Genomic DNA, 7,270 nt, shown 5'->3' with positions numbered 1-7,270 from the left:
ATTCTAGCATGAAATTTACTTCCACGATCTGAAATTAGGTTTTTTTGTAAATATTTTCATAAAAAAGAAATAGGAGGTGTGTGTGTGTGTGTGTGTGTGTGTGTGTGTGTGTGTGTGAGAGAGAGAGAGAGAGAGAGAGAGAGAGAGAGAGAAAGGGGGGAGTGAAGTAGCTTATATTCACTGCGTTCCTTTAAAACGTCCTACTAGCCGGCCCTGGAGCCTGACAGGTCCCAGGTCCCAGGTCTCAGCCAGCCCTGGCCGGGGCAGGGCCAACACCTCGCGTCCAGGTCAAGCAAGTAACTCAAACCTGCCCTGGCAAGCGCGGCCCACGCTGCTTTTGCAGTTGGGGACAATTGAGTGGACACACAAATTAATCCCGCACTGATTTGTTTCGGATCCATCTGCAGGACGCTTGATGCCTCCCCCTTGGCTGCTGCAGCAGACACCTGCCTCCCTCCCCATCCCAGACTGCTCTGCTTGTCCCATGAAAGCAGAGAAAAGAAACCGTAGGGTGCAGAACGGACCTCAGTAGTATTCAAGACACTTCACCGTGAAACGTAAAGTTCTCCTTTAAGAATTCCTGCCTAATATTGAGAACAACAGCAATGTCAATTGATAGCCGATCTAACAGTCCGAACTGCTCCAAACCAATCTAAAAGCTTGCCTTGATGGAGAAGGGGCCTCTGGGGCCTCTCTATCACCTGCCTGGGGGCCTCTATTTCCCAAGTAGCCCTCAAAGAAAAAAGACCCTATGCTCCTGCGTAGGGGTAGGAAAAGTGCCTGCCAGGATGGGTCTTTCTATTCAATACAGAATTAAGAGTTGGGTCCCTGTGGAATTCTCTTTCTAACTAATCTCTGAGGAACCAGCCAATTCTGACGGGATTTGCTGGATTCGAGTAAAACTTGGCGCACATGGGGTGGGGTGTGATGGGGAGTAGGAGGGAGGGGGACGCATCTCCTTTCTTCCAGATAATTGGGATCCAGCAAAGAAGGAGGGGTGGAGCGGTAGGGAGAGTTATTTACCGTCCTCGACTGAAATAGGCAAAACCAATAACGCACCTCGCTTTTCGCCCTGTTTACTCCATCCCCATTCAGTGATTGGCAAAGCAGGCCCTGAAGGCAGAGGCAATAATTGCTCCGCGCTCTCCTTACTAGGGAAATGTGTAGGCATTTGAAGTGTACTAAAAATAAACGAAGGAGCGAGAAAATGAAAAGGGGACAGAGTGACAATTTGCGGCAATTAAAGCGTCTGCGCGCTGTTGCCGGAGGAACAGGAACCCACAGCGGTTTTTGTTTTCCTAGGCTTGATGATGTGACTAACTCGTTAGAGAATTTGCTTCCCAGGTTGTATGTGTGTGCGCGTGCCCCTGTGCATTCAGCAACCCAGGAGCCCACAGAAATGGCCGGATCCGTGGGGGAAGATGGAGCCTAGAACCCTAAAAAGCCCTTTGGCCTCGAGAAAGACCCCAGTCAGCTCTCTATCCTAACCACTAAGCCCCTCTCAAGTGAGAGCCTCTCAGCACTCAGTTGCCATGTCTCGCAGGAACTTTGGAGCAAGTTTTCAGCTCCAAGTTTCATTATTAAAAGAAAATCTTAATAATACTAACTTTTATTTCACGACCACGCGAAACGCAGAGGATGTGGAGTGGGGAGGGGAGGGAAAAAAAGCGGTGGCCAGCCAAATCAAAGCTTGGGAGACATTTTGACAGTGCGCTTGAAATAATGCTCTTAATTTTTGGAAGGTTTGCAAGGGGGTGGGGGGGTACATGGGAGAACCACAACTTTCTCCTGTCTGTCACTCAAGCGGCCAGAGAGGGCTCCAACCTCCAGCTCCCGCGGCAACACACAGTGGGAAATTGCTTCAAGATACAGTAGGGCTCTATTCTTTCTCTACCCCCCGCCTTTCCCGAGCAGTGAACTTCACAGAGAGGGTGGTAAAGGAGGGTAATCCTGGGTGTCAAAAATCTGTGCGTAGCCTGAGCTCAGAAGAGTTAACCCCAGGCCCCAGACCCAGCCTAGCGGCCAAACTGGCACCCCTTGCTGCTCAGCCCCCGCATCCCCATATCCACCTCCCCAGTCAGGGATGGTGAGGTTTGGGGGGAGGGGAGTGACACTACCATGCATCCACCACCTAAGTCCAGCCCAGGCTGCCTTCAATGAAAGCTGGCAAATCCGGCGAGTCTCGCAGAAATTTTCTTCAACCCTAATTCAATTTTAAAGCGGATTTTTACTATTAAAAACGCTGCCGAGTAACACATTGAATTAATCTGACTGTACGGTTTTAATTACAGTGAGGGTTTCTCTACAAATCTGTACAAGACAGTGGCTGGCTCTCGGAGAATCTCTGCCTTCTGAATTCCATTATCGGGCCCCTGGTTCCCCGCAGACGGCAGCGCGTGGGAGCCAGCTGCGGTGCCAGCGTTCAGTCGCCCTCTGCGTCTGCCGGGCCTCCCGGCTCCTGTCCCTCGTCCCTTCCTTCATCTCAGCTCCATGGAGAGCCCAGGACTCCTGCCTGTCTCTTTGAGACTGCTGAACTGATATCCTGAAAGGCTACCCTTGCTTTTTAAACTCTTGGGCCCCAGACTTTTGAGCCCCCTGAGCATCGTTCTTAAAGTGGCTCATTTTGTCTGGGGAGGGTGACCTCTTGTGTAATTTTTTTTTTAAGGGTTCTCCTGCTTCGACTTAGCAGCTGTTAGAGTGGGCAGCGTGATGCCCAGGCTGTTTAAGGGGAAAGTAGGTTAGGAAATGGGGAGGAGAAAAGGAGAAAGGTGTAGAAGACTAGTGGATGAAGAGCTTGGTTTGGGGGGTCTAGGTCCCTCACCTCCAGTCCTACCTCCACCCCCATCTCCACCTCCTGACCCTAGAGGAAATATACATGGTGTAGATCTGCAGGTAACAGGACTGCTTTTATCAGCTCTCCTTTTGTTCATTTGTTGTGCAATTAGCATTGTGGGGCAATGGTACCTAGCAAACAGGACCAGGAAGAAAACTTAAACACAAAAGGAAGCCGACTCATACTCATACTCTTTTGTCCACTCTCTTATATTCTTTTTCTAACTCTCTATGTCCCCTGCTTTTGTCCCATTCTCTCCTTCCCTCCTCACAAAGTATGTGCGAGTAAAGAGCGAATCCAAATATGAACCAGCAAAAGGGACACAACCTCTCAATGTGTAAAGAACTGAAGGCTTTGAGCTCTGTGAGGGAAGGGCCCCACTCAACAGAGTGAAAGGGATGAGGAGCGTTTGTGTTCTCTGCACAAAATTTGTAAAACCTACCAGAAAAAAAAATAATTATTATTATTCCATTCCCAGGGTAGTGGGAAGGGGACTTTCTTTCTCCTAGTTGTGTGTGTGTATGTGTGTGTGTGTGTGTGCGTGTGTGTGTGTGTTTTCAAGGGGTCTCTTTTCTGAACCAAAAAAAAAAAGAGAGAGAGAGAGAAGAGAGAGAAAGAGAGAGAGAATGAACAGGCACAGTTGGGAGAATGGGATGTGAAAACAAAACAAACAACCTTAGCTTCTTCTAAGGTCATTCAAATCTGTTGCCCTCTAAAAAAGTTTTGCTAAAAGACTAATAAATTACCTTTCCATTTATTGGGATGGTCCCAAATAAAGGAGATAAGGAGTATTTACAAACAGGTATGAGTATAGAAGTCACCAGTTCATATATATCACAAGAGTAGTCAGATACAAAACAAACTCACCCTCTCTCTTTCTCATGAAAAATGGTTTTCATTTATTTTTCTGTTATAACAAGAGAACTGACATGATAGCAAGGGGATGTTTTCATCCCAGGTTTTCCTGAAGAGTTGTCCCAAGCGGGGCTCTCCTTTAATATTAGGCATTTTCTGTGACTTTGTTATTGTTACTGCTGATGAAGGGATGAAGGAATTAAACAGAAGATGCTTGGAGGCATTTAGGAAGACAGCTATATTAACTCCTTATTATGCCTAAAAATAGTCTACTGTTTCCTGTTGATACTTGTTCCCTACCACTATAGGGCTGTATTTATCCTCCAATGGTCAGGGGTCCCTGCTTTCCAAAGACTGGCTTACTTAAAGCTGACTTCTAACACCCCTTCCCTTCTCTTTTTGCCCTGATATATTTCCCATCAGGGCGAATATGGAGAGCTCAACCTTAGCATAGCCTACAGATTGAAAAGACAGACATCAGCATTTACCTTGTTTTATTCTAAGTGTTTAAACACTGTTGAGCCCTTTTTTTCCTGGGCTTAGAGAAAGAGGAACATTTTTGCATTAAGAGTGGGGTCCTATGCTTGTTAAAAGAGAAAAAAAGAGGAGGATTTGAGGGGAGAGAGCAGACAAGCAGGCCGACTTCTGTATACAATCCTAAAATCAGAGAAGGTAGAAACATGTGCTATTTTTCTCCTGAATCAATTCTGGGCCCAGCGCATCAGCTCCCTCTATTAAGAAAGCCTTGAGTGCTCACACACTTGGGAATGGAGTCATGGAGAAGGCAAATGATATTTAGTTTGAGGAGCTGGTTAGCTTTGTTTTCATAACTCCACTGGACTCCAGGTTTGAAAATGACTGCAGCAGGAGCCTGTAGGTTGGGACACGCATAGTTAACATTCTCCAAATTGGACAGTCTTGAAAAACTCTGTGAACCCCCCTGGGGGAGCCAGTGTCATGTCAGAGTTTCCTAGCTGCCTATTCTTGGGACCCATGACCAGAGAGATGAGGAAAATGTTATCCCCAAACTTAAGTAAGACTCTTTCTAAACATGGGGTAAATTGAGGCCACTTTTAACTGGATTTGGGGAGTCTAAGAGAGAAGGGTGTTAATATGGACAATACAGCTTATCACCACAGACAAGAACACCAAATTCAGTGTTTCCTTGTGTAGACTGATACTTTTGGCAACTCCTGAAGATCCCATCACTGGCAAGAGGCAGCTCCCATGTGCCCCAGAGCTTTCACTGCTGTGTGTGTGTTGGGGGAGGGGAGAAAGTTGTGCGGGTTTCCAGGATATCAGGCACCCTTTCCTTACATACATACACAAACAGAGTTTTACAGTATATTGAATGAGGAAAAGACTAGCAAGTTTTTTTTTTCCATCAATGTCTCCCTTTGAGAAGGGGCTATGTAAATCAATACCGAGTTATTTCTTTGAATTCAAAGGCCATTTATCCAGGTCTAGTTTCTTTAGAATTAAAGTGATAACTGAGCCCAATTTAGCAACCAAACCCATGCAGGTCCTGCCTGGTGTGAATGTACTTCTACAGTCCGTGAGGCTGCAAAACCACTTCGGGCACCCCCAAGCATTTCCAGGTCTCCATGCGTGAGCAAACACCGGTGCAGACCAGGAACAGCAGGAGATTCTTTGACCCAAGAGCCCATTCCTCCTACAGTGGCCTCCGGCGGACCCGGGAGGTCTTGTGTTGGCAATACACAAGTATTTCTCTCTAAATAACACTGACACTCGCAATACAAATTCCAACATCTCAACACCTTAAAAAGCAAAAAGCAGCTTAGGCCTCAAATCCTGCCTAGTGAATATAACCCTCACCTACTACATGCCCTGAAAGAGCCTTGGGCCTCCTACCCCAGATAGCAGGGTTTACTTTTATTTTGAATGATAAAGACTTCGAGGGCCTTGCCCGCCCTCCTCCTCCCACCCGCAAGGGTTGGCCCGCTTTCCCCTGCGGGCGAGACAAAGAAGCAGGAGCCAGGACCCGGCTGGCGCCTAACCCGGCGCCGGGGCCTGGAGCCCCTGAGGTGTGCGCCTTCCTGCAAGGCCCCAAAGATCCCGAGTTTTTGCCCCTTCCTGAAGGGCTGGAGGTGCGGGCTGGACTAGTGCAAACGAGAGCGACTCCAACCGCCTTACTTCAGCTCATTACCGTCACCCATGAAACCAGAATGAAGGACTGGGAAGCCAATCTGCCACGTTCAATTGGAGAGAAATAACTGTCGGAAGAAGCCCTGCGGTAAATAGCCTCTGAGCCGCGAACTCTATGCGCCGTGGCCGGTGGCAGAGGCCACACCTGGCAGCCACTCGTGGTGCGCCACCTTGGCATGTTGTGTGTGGGTCACACTATCTGTTTTCCATTCTCCAATTTTCCATTCTTGATACTGGCAGGAAAGTCTGATAGTCAGGCCTGAAGTTTAGATGCCATCCCGCAAGCGCAGAGATATCACACCAAGTGGGGCCCCTCGCTCGCTCGTTCCACTTCCCAGCCCCTGACTGTCTCTGAGCCCAGCCTGGGTCGCCTAGCAGGTTTCAGCAGGACCTTTACCATGCGCCACAACTACCACCTCAGTGCAGCTGCTTCACTGGAACAGAGTGCAGGGATTTTAGCCACTAACTAATAGGGGAAGGTTGAGAGCCCTGAAGCTACAACCCAGACAATCCCAGCCTGCCCGGCTTCCTCAGCTATCAAAGAAACGAGAAAAAAAAAATCCCGTTGCAAATAGAGGCTGCTGCGCTCTGGATACGGTGCTCAAGTGCAGGGACCTTCCGAGGCCCTGCCACGACATACTCTGCTTGGGGTGCAGCCAGTGTTGCAGGAAGCTGGCGAGGAAAGCGGTGCACCTGCGAGCATAAAGCGAAAAACATAGACAAGCACAGGGTGGGGGTGTAGGGGGTGAAACGCCTTCACAGTGTTAACAATAAGCTGCAGGGTGTAAAGCAATAAAACTGCCACGTCTACCTGCTGGTATTGAGGACATTACAAACAGTCTCTGCGCGCAGCCCGGGTGTATCGAGAGCGCACTAGGATTGGGAGTGGGAAGGAGGGGTGGGAAATCTTCTCTTTTCCTGACCTTCCCTTCTGTCCCCAACCCCCCACATTTCCCCCTTACTTAGCCCACCTTTCTTTTTCCATGAAGCTTTTTTGTTGTTGTTTTAATTCATTGCCAATTTGTAAACGTGTAGATCGGGTTACTGGTTCGCATGTTAAAGTGCACCTCTTGTTAAAAGGTGGGGAACAAGGCACGCCACTTAAAAATGAATTCAGAGTTACTGAACCGGCTCCCCAGACTCAAGAACTTAAGCGCAGTGGGCTGGGAAAAGGAGGGGGAGAGGAGCGCAAATGCCGCTGACCTGGAAACTCGGAGGAAACTCGGGGGCAGCGCGGGCAGCGGGCAGCGAGCTTCAGGTCTTCTGATACATTGAAGAAAAGAAAGAAAGAAAGAAAAAGAAAAATGCAACCTGGCCTGGAGATAGCTAGACACCCAGGGCTGGGAACTGGGAAAATCGATTAGCATAAGCCGCTGCCAGCGGGCTTCGCACAAAGTAAAAATAAAGTCCAAGCTG

This window comes from Rhinopithecus bieti, unplaced genomic scaffold, assembly GCF_001698545.2.
Source record: "Rhinopithecus bieti isolate Rb0 unplaced genomic scaffold, ASM169854v2 scaffold_31127, whole genome shotgun sequence".
Classification (NCBI taxonomy): domain Eukaryota; kingdom Metazoa; phylum Chordata; class Mammalia; order Primates; family Cercopithecidae; genus Rhinopithecus; species Rhinopithecus bieti.
The sequence above is the reverse complement of the archived record's forward strand: the minus strand, read 5'-3'. Positions refer to the sequence as shown.